The following is a 15,220-nucleotide window of genomic DNA, read 5'->3' as shown; positions in this document are numbered from 1 at the left end:
GCTTGAGGTGTTCTGGAGGTGGAAAATTGATCAGCTTCTAACTCCTGGGCATCAACATCTCAGAATATCTGTCCTTGGCCCACTATATCGATGCAATCATGACAAAGGCATGTCAGTGGTTCTACTTCATTAGGAATATGAAGCTAGTCTTCCACCAAAGACTCTTGCAAATTTCTACAGATGAACTGCGGAGAGCATTCTGACTAGTTGCATCACCATCTGGAATGCAGGCTCCAATGCAAAGGTTTGTAAGAGGTTTCAGAGCGTTGTACACTCAGCCAGCTCTGTCACTGATACAAGCCTCCCCACTATCGAGGACTTCTTCAAAAAGGCAGTGCCTCAGGAAGGTGACATCCATCATTTGGACCCTCACCATCCTGGATGTGCCCTCTTCTCATTACTACCATCAAGGAAGAAGTACAGGAACCTGAGGACCCATACTCAACATTTTAAGAACTGTTTCTTCCCCTCTGCCAACAGAAATCTGAACAGTCCATGATTACTAACTCTCTATTCCTCTTTTGCACTTACTTACTTTTTATGGTAACTTCTGGTAACTTGTTATGCCTGTACTGTACTGCTGCCAGAAAACAACAAATTTCATGCATGATGTCAGTGACAATAAACTTCATTCTGATTCTGTTGGAACTGAAGGTTCTTGAATCTGAAACGTTGATTCTGTTCCTCTTTCGAGAAATATCGCTGACCTGCTGAATGTTTCTAGTATTTTTTCTGTGCTTTGGTTGTTGAATTTGAATTCGCTATTACTGAATCTCCCTTTCATTAGCAACTCATCTTTGACATGAATTATGAAAGGCCTTTTTACCTATTTGTTTACTAGAACACTTTATGAGGACAATTGATATTTCTAATTTAGTGGCATTGCATGATAATTGGATACAGAGTTTATTAATGGATGTGTAATACTAAAGGTTTTATTGGGACAAGAAATTCAGCATAAACCCAAATTCTCAGCAGGAGAAACACAAGTGATTTGAATTTTATCTAGTGGTGTGTGTGGCCCACTGGGAAGCCACATCACTTTAGCTTTCTCCTTGTTGCTGAATAAATGCAGCTGGTGTAAAGTTACCATAAACTTTCAAGCTGCCTATTGAACCATTCTGTAATTAAAGTCAAGTCTTTAATGCTACGAAGAGTTGACAAAATGTTAAGACTTGGTTAGATTTAAAGATTACACAATTCGTTATGGGTCAATAAGTTAAGCTCTGTATGTTCACAAAAATATTTTCACTGATCTCTTGTGCTTGATCAGATAGCACAAACCACACACTCCATTGATTGCTCTCTAAAACTAACACTGACATAAATCCAGCATATCCAAAATGGATGTCATGAAGACAAGGCAGTACATATAAAAATAATTAAGTATGCTGATTTAAACAGCAAGTTCTGATCATTGTGATAGTTTTGCAGTACAGTTAAGTTTCAAAAACAAAGCTAGTGCTCACATTAAAAATACACTAGGTGCCTGAACTGCAGTCAGGCCTGTTTAATAACTAATTTTGTAGAAGTTATACAAAGTTTTATGAAATATACAAATATTTAATTTTTTTCATAGTAGTGGATTTGGATATAATAGGAGGATTATATTAATCCAATTAAAGACTGGCAGCATGGTAGCATAGGGGTTAGCACAACACTTTACAGTAGCAGTGACCAGAATTCAACTCTTGCCACTGCCTGTTAGGAGTTTTATGTTCTCCTTCTGACTGTGTGGGTTTCCTCTGGGTGCTCTTGTTTCCTCCCAAAGACCTACCGTTTGGTAAGTTAATTGGTCATTGTAAATTATCCTGAGATTAAATTGGGGGGGGGGGTTGCCAGACAGTGCGCTCGAAGGGCCAGAAAGGCCTATTCCACACTGTATCTCAATAAATAAATAAATGAATACATTATTTTGTTTTTTTTAAGCAAATAATGTTATGTACCAGGTATTTTTAACATCCTTCCAAATACTTCTGGCCATTTAGATTTGGGACCCAAAGAAAGTTGGAAATTTGTGACTATTCAGAAAGATAACATGCATAGCCACTGGAAATTGCCTAAGAACATAGCGAGTAGGTTCATGGGGAGTTGATGGAAATATGAACAGAATAAGTGATCACAATATGATCGAGTTCACTTTAAAACTTGAGAAGGAGAAACTAAATTCCAATCTGTCAGTATTTCAGTGGAATAAAGAAAATTACGATGGCATGAGAGGAGAACTGGCCAAATTGACTGGAAAGGGACACTGGCAGGAAGGACAGCAGAGCAGCAATGGCTGGAGTTTCTGTGAAAAATGAGGGAAGTGCAAGACTGATATATTCCAAGTAAGAAGAAATTTTTGAATGGAAGAAAGACAAGTGGCTGACATGTGAAGTCAGAGCCAAAGTAAAAGCAAAAGAGAGGGCATATAAGGAAGCTAAAGCTAGTGGGAAGCTAGAGGATTGGGAAGCTTTTAAAAACTTGCAGAAGGAAACTAAGAAGGTCATTAGGAAGGAAAAGATAAATTATGAACGGAAACTGGTGACTAACATCAAAGAATATACTAAAAGCTTTTTTAAGTATATAAAGGGTAAAAGGAAGTTGAGGGTCGATATAGGACCAACAGAAAATGATGCTGGAGATATTGTAATGAGAGACGCAGAGATGACAGAGGAACTGAATGTGTATTTTGCATCATCTTCACAGTGGAAGACATCTGCTGTATACCAGACATTCAAGAATGTCAGGGAAGTGAAGTATGTGCAGTGAAAATTACAACTGAGAAGGTGCTCAGGAAGCTTAATGGTCTGAGGCTGTTCAAATCTCCTGGATCTGATGGAATGCACCCTCGGGTTCTGAAGAAAGTAGCTGGAGAGATTGTGGAGGCATTAACAATGCTCTTTCAAGAATCTATAGATTCTGGCATTGTACCGAATGACTGGAAAATAGCAAAAGTTACTCCACTATTTAAGAAGGGTGGGAGGCAGCAGAAAGGAAACTATAGACCTGTTAGCCTGACACCAGTGGTTGGGAAGTTGTTGGAATCGATAGTTAAGGATGAGATTACAGAATATCTGGAGGCACATGAAAAGATAGGCCAAAGCCAGCATGGTTTCCTGAAAGGAAAATCCTGCCTGACGAACCTACTGCAATTTTTTTGAAGAAATTACAAGCAGGGTAGACAAAGAAGATGCAGTAGATGTGGCGTACTTGGATTTTCAGAAGGCCTTTGACAAGGTGCCGCACATGAGGCTGCTTAGCAAGATAAGAGCCCATGGAATTACAGGGGAGTTACTGGCATGGGTGGAGCACTGGCTGATCGGCAGACAACAGAGTGGGAATAAAGGGATCCTATTCTGGCTGGTTGCCAGTTACCAGTGGAGTTCCACAGGGATCGGTGTTGAGACCGCTGCTTTTTACGATGTATGTCAATGATTTGGACTATGGGATTAATGGATTTGTGGCTAAATTTGCCGATGATATCAAGAGAGGTGGAGGAGCAGGTAGTGTTGAGGAAACAGAAAGCCTGCAGAGAGATTTAGATAGTTTAGGGGAATGGGCAAAGAAGTGACAAATGAAATACAATGTTGGAAAGCACATGGTCATGCACTTTGGTAGAAGACATAAACGGGCAGACTATTATTTAGACAGGGAGAGAATTCAAAGTGCAGAGATGCAAATGGACTTGGGAGTCCATGTGCAGGATACCCTAAAGGTTAAACTCCAGGTTGAGTTGGTGGTGAAAAAGGCAAATGCAATGTTGGCATTTGTTTCTAGAAGCATAGAATATAAGAGCAGGAATGTGCTGTTGAGGCTCTATAAGGCACTTGTGAGACCACACTTGGAGTATTGTGTGCAGTTTTGGGCTCCTTATTTTAGAAAAGATATACTGACATTGGAGAGGATTCAGAGAAGATTCACGAGAATGATTTCAGGAATGAAAGGGTTACCATATGAGGAATGTCTCATAGAAACATTCCAAATGTTAAAAGGCCTGAATAGATTAGATATGGCAGAGTTATTTTCCATGGTAGGGGAGTCTAGGACAAGAGGGCACGACTTCAGGATTGAAGGACATCCATTTAGAATAGAGATGCGGAGAAATTACTTTGGTTAGAGGGTGGTAAATCTGTGGAACTTGTTGCCACGGCAGCTGTGGAAGCCAAGTCATTGGGTGCATTTAAGGCAGAGATATATAGGTTCTTGATTAGCCAGGGCATCAAAGGGTATGGGGAGAAGGCAGGGGAGTAGGGATGACTGGAAGAACTGGATCCACCAATGATTGAATGGCAGAGCAGACATGATGGGCCGAATGGCCTACTTCTGCTCCTATATCTTATTTGATTAGATTAATGAGGACACTCAGTCCTCGTTTATTGCCATTTACAAACGTTTGTAGAAATGCATGCATTAAGAAATGATACAATGTTCCTCCAGAGTGATACTACAAAAAAAACAGGACAAACTAAAGACTAACACTGACAAGACCACATAATTATAACATATAGGTGCAGCAGTGCAAAGAAATACCATAATTTGATAAAGAGCAGATCATGGGCACGGTAAAAAGAAGTCGCAAAGTTCCGATCAACTCCCGATAGTCCCGATAGCAGGCGGCAAAAGAGAGAAACTCTCCCTGCCATAAACCTCCAGGCGCCGACAACTCCCGATGCATTGGAAGCATCTGACCACAGCCGACTCTAAATTCGTCTGAAAATTTCGAGCCTCCGACCAGCCCTCTGACACCGAGCAACAGCTCTGCCGAGCGCTTCGACCCCGCCCTGGCCGCCGAGCAACAAGCAAAGCCGAGGACTCGGGGCCTTCTCCTCTGGAGATTCTGGATCACACAGTAGCAGCGGCAGCGAAAAAGGCATTTCAGAAGTTTTTCCAGATGTTCCTCTGTACTCTCACGTCTGCCTCCATCAAATCAGGATTGTGCACGGCACCCTACTTGACAAATAACAGATATCATTCACCGGAGCGGCCGCTGCGTGCTGCATCGCGCGACCATCTTCTCCTCCTCCTTATGGTCTTAAATGTAAGATTATTAGAGGGTACTACATAGCTGGCATGTATTCAGTGGGCTGAAGGGCCTGTTTCCATGCTGCATAATACTATGACTCTGTTTGTTTCTTGTACATTTACATAAATCTGAATATATTAACTAACTACTCTAATACTGAATTCAATAGCATGTCTTTGCAACAAATAAATGGAGAATTGTGTTACAGCTTGTTAAATGGTAATTTATCTTAGAAAGTTTACTATTCAGTTATATTTGGCAGCTCCCTTAATATATTATAGTTCCTGTTAATGTAGATTATATTTTTCTAAATTCCATGCCCGCCAGGTGAACCAATCGTGGTTTCCCTTCTGCCATCATCAATGGTGCCCTCACCCGCATCTCCTCCATTTCCTGCACTTCGGCCCTCACCCCATCCTCCCGCCACCACAACAGGGACAGAGTTCCCCTTGTTCTCACCTACCACCCCACCAGCCTCCAGATCCAGCACATTATCCTCTGTAACTTCCGCCACCTTCAACAGGACCCCACCACTAAGCACATCCTTCCCTCTCCGCTTTCCGCAGGGATCGCTCCCTCCGCGACTCCCTGGTCCATACGTCCCTCCCCACGGATCTCCTAACCAGCACTTATCCCTGTAAGCGTAAGTGCTACACCTGTCCCTACACCTCCTCTCTTGCCACCATTCAGGGCCCCAAACAGTCCTTCCAGGTGAAGCAACACTTCACTTGTGAGTCTGTTGGGGTCATCTATTGCATCTGGTGCTCCCAATGCGGCCTCCTCTACATCGGTGAAACCTGACGCAGATTGGGGGACCGCTTCATCGAGCACCTCTGCTCCGTCCGCCACAACAGACAGGATCTCCTGGTTGCCACCCACTTGAACTCTGCTTCACATTTCCATTCGGATATGTCCATATATGGCCTCCTCTACTGCCATGATGAGGCTAAACTCAGGTTGGAGGAGCAACACCTCATAGACCGTCTAGGTTGTCTCCAGCCCCTTGGTATGAACATTGAATTCTGCAACTTCCGGTAATTCCCTCCCCCTCCCTATCCCAGTTTCTCTCTGGCCCCTCCCCCAGCTGCCCACTACCTCCCTCATGGTTCTGCCTCCTTCTACTACCCATTGTGCTTTCCCCTGTTCCTTCTTCACCTTTCCTGCCTATCCCCTCCCCCACCCCTTTATCTTTCCCCCTTACTGGTTTTTCACCTGGAACCTACCAGCCTTCTCCTTCCCACCCTCCCCCCACTTTCTTTATAGGGCCTCTGCCCCTTCCCTCTTCAGTCCTGACGAAGGGTTCCAGCCCGAAACATTGACTAATCGTTTCCACAGATGCTGCCCGACCTGCTGAGTTCCTCCAGCGTTGTGAGTGTTGCTTTGAACCAATTACAAGAGCTGAATCATGTTAGGATGAAAGTTTATCATGAATTGATTAATAAATAACCTTAATCATTTGAAACCAATATGCAGGCTATCCAGTGCCATGTAAAAGAATACACAATGCTTACTCATTATCAAGAAATATATTTCAGGCAATAAAAATATCTGCAATTAACATCAAAAGTAATGTGTTTGTAGACGTTCTATAGACAATTGCACAATATTAACAAATAATAATCTAAAAGGAACTTTTCACAAAATAAAAGAATGCATTTTGAAAACAAACCATGCATAGGTTGATGGCAATATACTATACATGCCTTCTTTTTAAAGCGGGATCTCCAAGTGGCCACCCATTTTAATTCCACTTCCTATTCCCATTCCAATACGTCCATCCATGGCCTCTGCCACAGTCTGCCTTCTCCACTGTTGGGATAAGGCCACACTTAGGTTTGAGGAACAACACCTTATATTTGTTTGGGTAGCCTCCAACCTGATGGCATGAACACCACTTTCCTCAAACTTTCAGAAGTGCTTCCCCCCTCCCTCACCTTTTCCCATCCCCTTGTACCTCTCTCATGTTATCTCCTTGCCCACCCATCACTTCCCTCTGGTGCTCCTCCCTCCCCTTTTTTCTTTCTTCCATGGCCTTCTGACTCTTTCACCAATCAACTTGGTGGCTCTTTGCTTCATCCCTCCCCCTCCAAGTTGCCTTGCCTGGCATTTCTCCCTTCCCTCCCCCCACCTTTCAAATCTGCTCCTCAGCTTTTTTTCTCCAGTGCTGCCGAAGGGTTTCAGCCTGAAACGTCAACTGTACTTCTTTTTCCATGGATGCTGCCTGGTTTGCTGAGTTCCCCCAGCATTTTGTGTGTGTTACTCGGATTCCCAGCATCTGCAGATTTTCACTTGTTTGTTTATTTTAAAGTGTGGTTTTAATGATTTCATTTAAAAGTGTAGTTTCTAGAAGTGTCACATGTAAAAGTATCACTGAATCATAAAAAGTTACAGTACAAAGAAACATTATTCAACCCATTGCAATAATACCAGCCAAAAATTGAATATTTTTTTCAGCTCTCAGTCCAAAGCTTAATAAAATATATCTCTTCAATAGTTGATGAAGGGTCTCAGCTCTAAAAGTCAGCTGTTTATTCCTCTCCATAGATGCTGCCTGATCAGCTGAGTTCCTCCAGCACTTAGTGTGTTGCTCTTCTACTGCTTTTCCAGGAGGTTTTTAAATGTGATACAGGTTTCAGACATCGAGTCCTATATCCCCACTACTCATACAATATACACAGAACAGCACAATCTCTTCAGCCCATAATGCTGTGTCGACCTTTTAACTTAGATCAATCTAACCATTCCCTCCTATATAACCCTCCATTTTTCTATCATCTTTAGATGATGTCCTGGATGGTTCCCTCTACTCCCAACCCTCAAAACTCCCTCTCCTTAGATTTAAACCAACCTCCATTTTACTGAATTCCTTGAAAACAAACACAATATCAAGAGCAGTAGTCTTGTCTCACCTATTAAGTTCTGTCCTTTTATATAGGCTTGGACCACGGTTCGAATATTGTTTAGAGTGGCCCAAGTGAAACCCCAGCTGAGCATTTTTGCACAAGGTATTGGCAAGTGCTGCTTTTAATCTAATTCCTCTCCATAGATGCTGCCTGACCTGTTGAGTTCCTAATTTGCCAGTTTATTTGAGGTAGCTCTGCTTTCATGTTCTGATAACTGCCCCTATTTAAGTTGAAAATACTACTCTTGGTCCTGGTCTTCTCTTCCCCGAAGTGAATGTAGAATTCAATCATATTATAACCTTTGTTACCTAGATCATATACTGTGCGCCAGGAGAAGGATCGAATTCATTAGTTAGTTCTATACTGGCACACAAAGCCAGATCCAGTACGGTTTATTCTCAAGTTGGCTCCAGATGTGCTTTCTCAAAGAAACAGTCAATAAATTCACCTAGGCTACCTTCATCTGTCTGAATTTCCAATGTCTATATAAACTAAAATTCTATAATTGTCACTGTATCTTTTTAACACACTCTCAAGATTTATTGCATATACAGTTAAATACCATCCTACTGTTACTATTAGGGGCTTGTACCCCTCTCCAACAGGTTAATCTTGAGTTTATTAGCTTTTAAACTCCAATCAAACTACTTCTATATCCTTATTCACTGTAATCCTTTAAAGATCATTGAAGATCATTTTGATTAGTTTCATGTTTTGAAGTTGTAAAATATTACACTGGGTATCTTGTAATCTGTTTCAACGGCATCATTTGTATGCTATATTTACAAATCAGTTGCAGGTAAAATAATAATTCTGTTGTAGATTTTTGACGTTCAAAACAGATTTACTATGTTGAATTCACAGACTGTGTTACGGAAATTGACCATGGTAGCCAAAGTTCAAAGGACAAAGAAAACTAGATTAAGATTCCTGATATCAACCTAGTTTCTACCTGTTCATGAAAATATATTAAAGGGATCAAACATAATCATGACTCTGTAGAAATTGAATTCCTGGATGCCCATGAAGAATGCCACTTGGAAAAACAAAATCAAAGGATGGCTGCATTCAATAATTTCTAATTTCTAAAGTCTGTGCTTTCGGGCAAAGAAGAATATATGGAGGATAATTTCAGTGTTTAACTAACCCCAAATTAGACAGTGAATCGGTTCTAAAGGTAACGATGCCATCAGTAATCCATAGCAAAAACAACATCCAAAAATAATCCCTTCTGAGGGGGTATACAGGACTGTGCAAAAGTCTTAGACACATATATACAGCTAAGACTTTTTGTACGGTATTTTATTTGTCAACGTGGAGCAGAGAGTTATTTTGTAAGTCTCGCAGGAGCAGAGCAGAGGATGTTGAGAAGAGCACCATAATAGGGTTGTGGGACAGGTGGCAGCGAATGAGTGCCAGGCAAGGTCTAGTGCAGGTGTGAAGACATCCAGCCTGAGATACCAAGCATCTGACTCCAAACATTTGGTTGAGAAGAGCACCATAATAGGGTTGAGAAGAGCACCATAATAGGGTTGTGGGACAGGTGGCAGCGAATGAGTGCCAGGCAAGGTCTAGTGCAGGTGTGAAGACATCCAGCCTGAGATACCAGGCATCTGACTCCAAACATTTGGTTTATTGATCAGTACAGAATGCTTCTCCAAAGTTTCCTGCTCTGGCTCCTCTCCATTCCCTGTCTCCCCCCAACCATGATTCCCCTCCCCCGCCCTCTTCCCATAATAAAGACCCATTTCAGAATCAGGTTTATCATTCACATATGTCATGAAATTTGATTTTTTTTTGTTGCAGCAGTACGGCGAAATACATAAAATTACTACAGGGCTGTGCACAAGACTGAACAAAGAAACTCTATAAGTGTAGCTGAATTTAAATAACTTATAAAAATTCTTAGCCTGTTAATATATTAGTCTTTATTTTTCCTGGCCGAAGGAGACTGCCTGACCACTGCCCAACCATCCAAGTTAGAAATGTAGCTTTATGAACATTAACTTCATAAACCTGGAACACATTATTTTCAATGTTTTATCCTAATTTTAGTAATTATCAAACTTGAAATTATATTTTTACTTTTAGACTCTTACAATTATAACTGCTAAAATACAAAGAATTTCCATACCCAAGTGCCAGCTGTGCCTATCCCTACCTAAGCATTTCTGGAATGCCCATTGGTCCATTGTTTTTGAAAGGAATTCCTATTATTCTTGATTTTTAAATGAGTAAGTTAAAGCAAATTACAACCACAGTAGATTTCACTGTGTAGGTCTGGTATGTGTTTTAGGATTAGACCAAAACCTGAACTCTTTAATCAAATGTTGCTGACCTCGGGTCCTGATAAAGGGTCTTGGCCTGAAATGTCAGCTCTTTATTCCTTCCCACAGTTGCAGCCTGACCTACTGAGTTCCTCCAGCATTTTGCGTGTGTTGATCTCGGTTTTTCTATCTTTTCTACAAAATTGTTAGATGACCTGAGTATTTTGAATTAGATTAGATTAGATTCAACTTTATTGTTATTGTGCCGAGTACAGATACAAAGCCAATGAAATGCAGTTAGCATCTAACCAGAACTGCAAAGAATAGTGTTATTTACAAAATAACTGCGAATAAAAAATAAGTGCTACAGCACACAAATATAAAAGTACTGAGACAGTACAATATGGGTGCAATACTGCTTAGCGCTGTGATGGGAGGTTCAGCAGGGTCACAGCCTCAGGGAGGAAGCTCTTCCTGTGCCTGCTGGTGCGGGAGCAGAGGCTCCTGTAGTGCCTACCGGATGGGAGGAGAGTAAAAAGTCCATGGTTAGGGTGAGATGCATCATTGATAATGCTTTTCGCCCTGCCCAGGCAGCGTTTACGGTAGATGTTCTCAATGGTGGGCAATTGGGTGCCGATAATCCACTGGGCAGTTTTCACCACACGCTGGAGTGCTTTGCAGTCTGATACGGGACAATTGCCATACCACACTGAGATGCAATTGGTGAGTATGCTCTCAATGGTACAGCGGTAAAAGTCCGTCAGTATCCTGAGACAGAGGTGAGCTTTCTGGAGCTCCACAGGAAATAAAGGCACTGTTGCACCTTTTTGATCAGGATGGAGGAGTTCAGGTGAGATCCTCGGAAATGTGGACACCAAGGAATTTGAAGCTTGTTACACGCTCCATTACAACTCCATTGATGTAGATGGGGACGTGAGTATGGCTTACTAATTGCTTACTAATTAATTGCTTACTAATTACTCCAAGCTTCTCAAGTAAACTAATATTCCACTGAACTGGGCAGTGACAAGGACTTACTAAGTACAGTGGTAAATTGTTTGGCAAGCTCCGATTGAAGAGGAGGATATATGGTACTTTAAATCCAGAGGACTTTTTAAAGAAAACAAATAATTCTGTTAAATAAATCAAGTAAAAAAATTGGCTTGGAACTCACTTCCACAAATGACAACTGACGTTAGGTCAACTGTTAATTTTATATTGTAAGTAGATTTATTTTTATTAACTATGGGTATTTATTGGATTAAAGAGTGTATATGGAATTAAATAGTAATTATATCTTGGTACATGTGACTATTATGACAGTGAAAACCTTTTGGTTGTATGCCACCCAGACAGATCATGCTATACACAAGTACATCAAGGCAGTATAAAAGGGAAAAAGAACATAATGCGGAATATAGTGTTACATTTACTGTGAAAGTGCAGTGTAGGTAAACAAAACATAACAGCCATGAGGAGGTACACAGAGAGATCAAGATTTTACCTTATCTTGATAAGGGGTACGTTCAAGAGTTTTATTACAGCACGATAGAAGTTGACCTTGAAACCTGGTCCTGATGAAGGGCTTTGACCTGAAGCATCAAAATTTCCTTTCCCTCCAACACTTGCTGCTCGACCTGCTGAGTTCTTCCAGCACTTTTGTGTTTTTTTTTGCTCCAGATTCCAGTATCAGCTGTTTCTTGTGTCTTCTGTGTTTCTACACCTCTCTCCATTTTTTACTTCTGACCTTCTCCCAATGACAGACTGGAACTTTAAAAAAATTGAGCAAAGTAATGCAGATGCTGGCTGGAAATATGAATAAAGAAATATTGGAATATTGACCAGGGAGCATCTGTAGAGAGAAAGTAAAAGAAGAAAGTTGAAGCTTTTAACCAAAGACCTGGTAGACACAACATTCTTGGTGGTCTAACCACAGTGTTGCTAGTAAAACACCTCCCCTCCAGGTACCATTGAGAACATCATCACCCAGTATTTATTTGGATGTCTAAAATGTTGGCTTTAGGCATAATGACATTCTGATCATTATCATGGTTAATTCTCATGGGAAAGTGCTTCTTCGATTTAACAACATTAACCATGTTGAGACATATCACGGAATACGTTTCCAATAAAATGGTATGTGTGCTTCTATACTCAGTTCCATTGTGACTCCCATCAACTAAAAGCATCAAAATAAAATTCTTAATTCTCAAATCCCAACAATTTTATTGTGTTTTCAAACAACTATTTTTCTGACCATGCTTTCAGTTACTATTACCAATTCATATATTGTAATGTAGCCACTATTTATTTTATCTCTTTCTTAGGCATTCTCTCAGGATTGACGGCGACAAGTATCTTCGGTGGCTAAAGAGCCCTCTGGAGGAATCACACACTCTGCCACAGATGTGAGAGGTGGTACTTGACAAGGCAAGTGAGTAATTGTAAGGACTTTTGCACTCACAGAACATAGAATATTACAGCATAGTGCAGGTCCTTTGGCCCACAATGTTGTGCCAACCTTTTAACTTCTTAAGATCATTCCAATCCTTCACTGCTTCTAAATTTTTCCATCATTCGTTTGCCTATCTAAGAGTTTCTTAAATGACCCCAATGTACCTGCCTCTAATAGCACCCGTGGCAGCGTGTTTTACGCACCCACCAATCTCTGTGTAATCATCCCTCTGACATCCCTCCTATATTTTTCACCAATCACTTTAAAATTATGCCCCTTGTATTAGTCATTTCTGCCCTGGGAAAGTCTCTGGCTATCTGTGCCTCATTTCATCTTACACATCTTTATCAAGCCACCTCATATCCTCCTTCACTCCAAAGAGAAAAGCCAAGGCTCACTCAACCTTTTTTCACAGACATGGCCTCTAATTCAGGCAGCATCCTGGTAAATCTCCTTTGCACCTTCTCTAAACCTTCCACATCCTTCCTATAATGAGGCGGCCAGAACTGAGCATGATATTGCTTTACTGTTTGCATATACATCGAAGTGTTCCAGTTGTAGAGAATTAGAGTGCAGACAGTCTTTTTACATGCTTCAAATCTATTTTGAGCAGTCACAAGTCAGGGATACCAATCATTCTGTGAAGAGGTAATATTATTTCCAAAAAGACTTTTAGGAAGTCCTTGCAGCACTTTCTATGACCCACAAAACTATTCCCATAATAGAGATGAAAAAACAGTGCTTGTTTTCCAAACCTATCACAGGCCCACAGATGAAAAGACCCTCCTATCAGAACTAGTTTCATTCTACCAGAGCTCCATGATTAAGGATTTTGACCTGGGAGCAGACACTAACATTGGTTTGCCAACCCAAAATTGTACAATTTACAGAGTGTGTTAGGACCTCTCCAATGGTTTTATGTGTCCTCTCTACATTATCCATGTTTCTAAAGCATTCAGGTAATTGGAATAAATTGCTGTTATCTACCCAGGTCTAGTGAAGAGTACTAAATCATGGTTAAGTTCAATTTCAAATATATTTTGGCCGTAGCAAGGCTAAAGTGTCTCTTTTGTGGAATTCATTAGTCACACATGCATAGATCAGGTATTGCTTTTCTATCTTGCCAGTCTTTCTTACTTTGTAACTTTTCTCATAATCTACTGATACAGACATCAATTATTCAAGTGGCCTGTTTCTGCCAAGCTTGTGCATTTACTGGTGTAGTTGGGCTCTCCCCAGACCCCAGAAACCTTTTTTTTTTTACTGTACCTCCTCTCTGGAAGCACATCTAGATTCTCATCACTCTCCCTAACCGGAAGACCACAAACTTTGCGGATTGGTGATAACATATTCTCCTCGCTGACGCACCTCGGGGTGTGTACTTAACCCATTGCTCTACTCTCTACATAGACATGACTGCATGGCTACGCATAGCTCAAATACCATCTATAAATTTGCTGATGATACAACCATTGTTGGTAGAATCTCAGGTAGTGACGAGAGGGCGTACAGGAGTGAGATATGCCAACTAGTGGAGTGGTGCCGCAGCAACCTGGCGCTCAAAGTCAGTAAGACAGAAGAGCTGAATGTGGTCTTCAGGAGGGTAAGACGAAGGAACACATACCAATCCTCATAGAGGGATCAGAAGTAGAGAGAGTGAGCAGCTTCAAGTTCTTGGGTGTCAAGATTTCTGAGGATCTAACCTGGTCCCAACATATCGATGTGGCTATACTTCATTAGGAGTTTCAAGAGATTTGGCATGTCAACAAATACACTCAAAAACTTCTATAGATGTACTGTGGACAGCATTCTGACAGGCTGCATCACTGTCTGGTATGGAAGGGCTACTGCACAGGACTGAAAGAAGCTGCAGAAGGTTCTAAATCTAGTCAGCTCCATCTTGGGTACTGGCCTACAAAGTACCCAGGACATCTTTAGGGAGCAGTGTCTCAGAAAGGCAGCGTCGATTATTAAGGACCTTCAGCACCCAGGGCATGCCCTTTTCTCACTGTTACCATCAGGCAGGAGGTACAGAAGCCTGAAGGCACACACTCACTGATTCAGGAACAGCTTCTTCCCCTCTGCCATCCGATTCCTAAATGGACATTGAATCTTTGGACACGACCTCACCTTGTAAAAAAAGATACAGTATTTCTGTTTTTGCACATTTTTTTTAATCTATTCAATATACCTAATTGAATTACTTGTGTATTTATTGTTATTTTTATTTTATTTTTTTTTCTCTCTGCTAGATTATGTATTGCATTGAACTGCTGCTGCTAAATTAACAAATTTCATGTCACATGCCAGTGATAATAAACCTGATACTGATTCAACAGTTGGTGTTGCTTGGTTTAGGATGCATGCACCCTTCCCCTTAGGATTCTCTGGAACACTCAATCTGCAAAAAAAAACTGATATTGCAAAGAATACCACTTTTTAAATGATAATCCCTCCCCCACACCCCCACTCAAGCATAAAGCTCCTTGGAGACAATGAAAAATACACAGGGAGGATATTCAAATTAGCTGACCTCACTAGACCTAACAGGAAGCAGCAGTCTACTCATTCAGAACAGCTGCACACA

At 41.1% G+C, this 15,220-nt stretch overlaps 1 long non-coding RNA gene across 4 annotated transcripts in view; it reads right to left on the bottom strand.

Moving 5' to 3' along the window:
* Positions 1-15,220, bottom strand: part of LOC140203154 (uncharacterized) — a 104,717-nt gene that overhangs the window by 76,769 nt on the left and 12,728 nt on the right. For 3 of the 4 annotated variants that reach the window (XR_011887305.1, XR_011887304.1, XR_011887303.1), the window contains exon 2: positions 11,683-12,030. This is a non-coding gene — a long non-coding RNA (uncharacterized lncRNA). Of the gene's footprint in view, positions 1-10,398; positions 12,031-15,220 lie in introns of those variants that run through there. The other variant, XR_011887302.1, reaches the window with a different exon arrangement.

Source organism: Mobula birostris, chromosome 9, assembly GCF_030028105.1.
Source record: "Mobula birostris isolate sMobBir1 chromosome 9, sMobBir1.hap1, whole genome shotgun sequence".
Lineage (NCBI taxonomy): Eukaryota > Metazoa > Chordata > Chondrichthyes > Myliobatiformes > Myliobatidae > Mobula > Mobula birostris.
The sequence above is the reverse complement of the archived record's forward strand: the minus strand, read 5'-3'. Positions and strand labels throughout refer to the sequence as shown.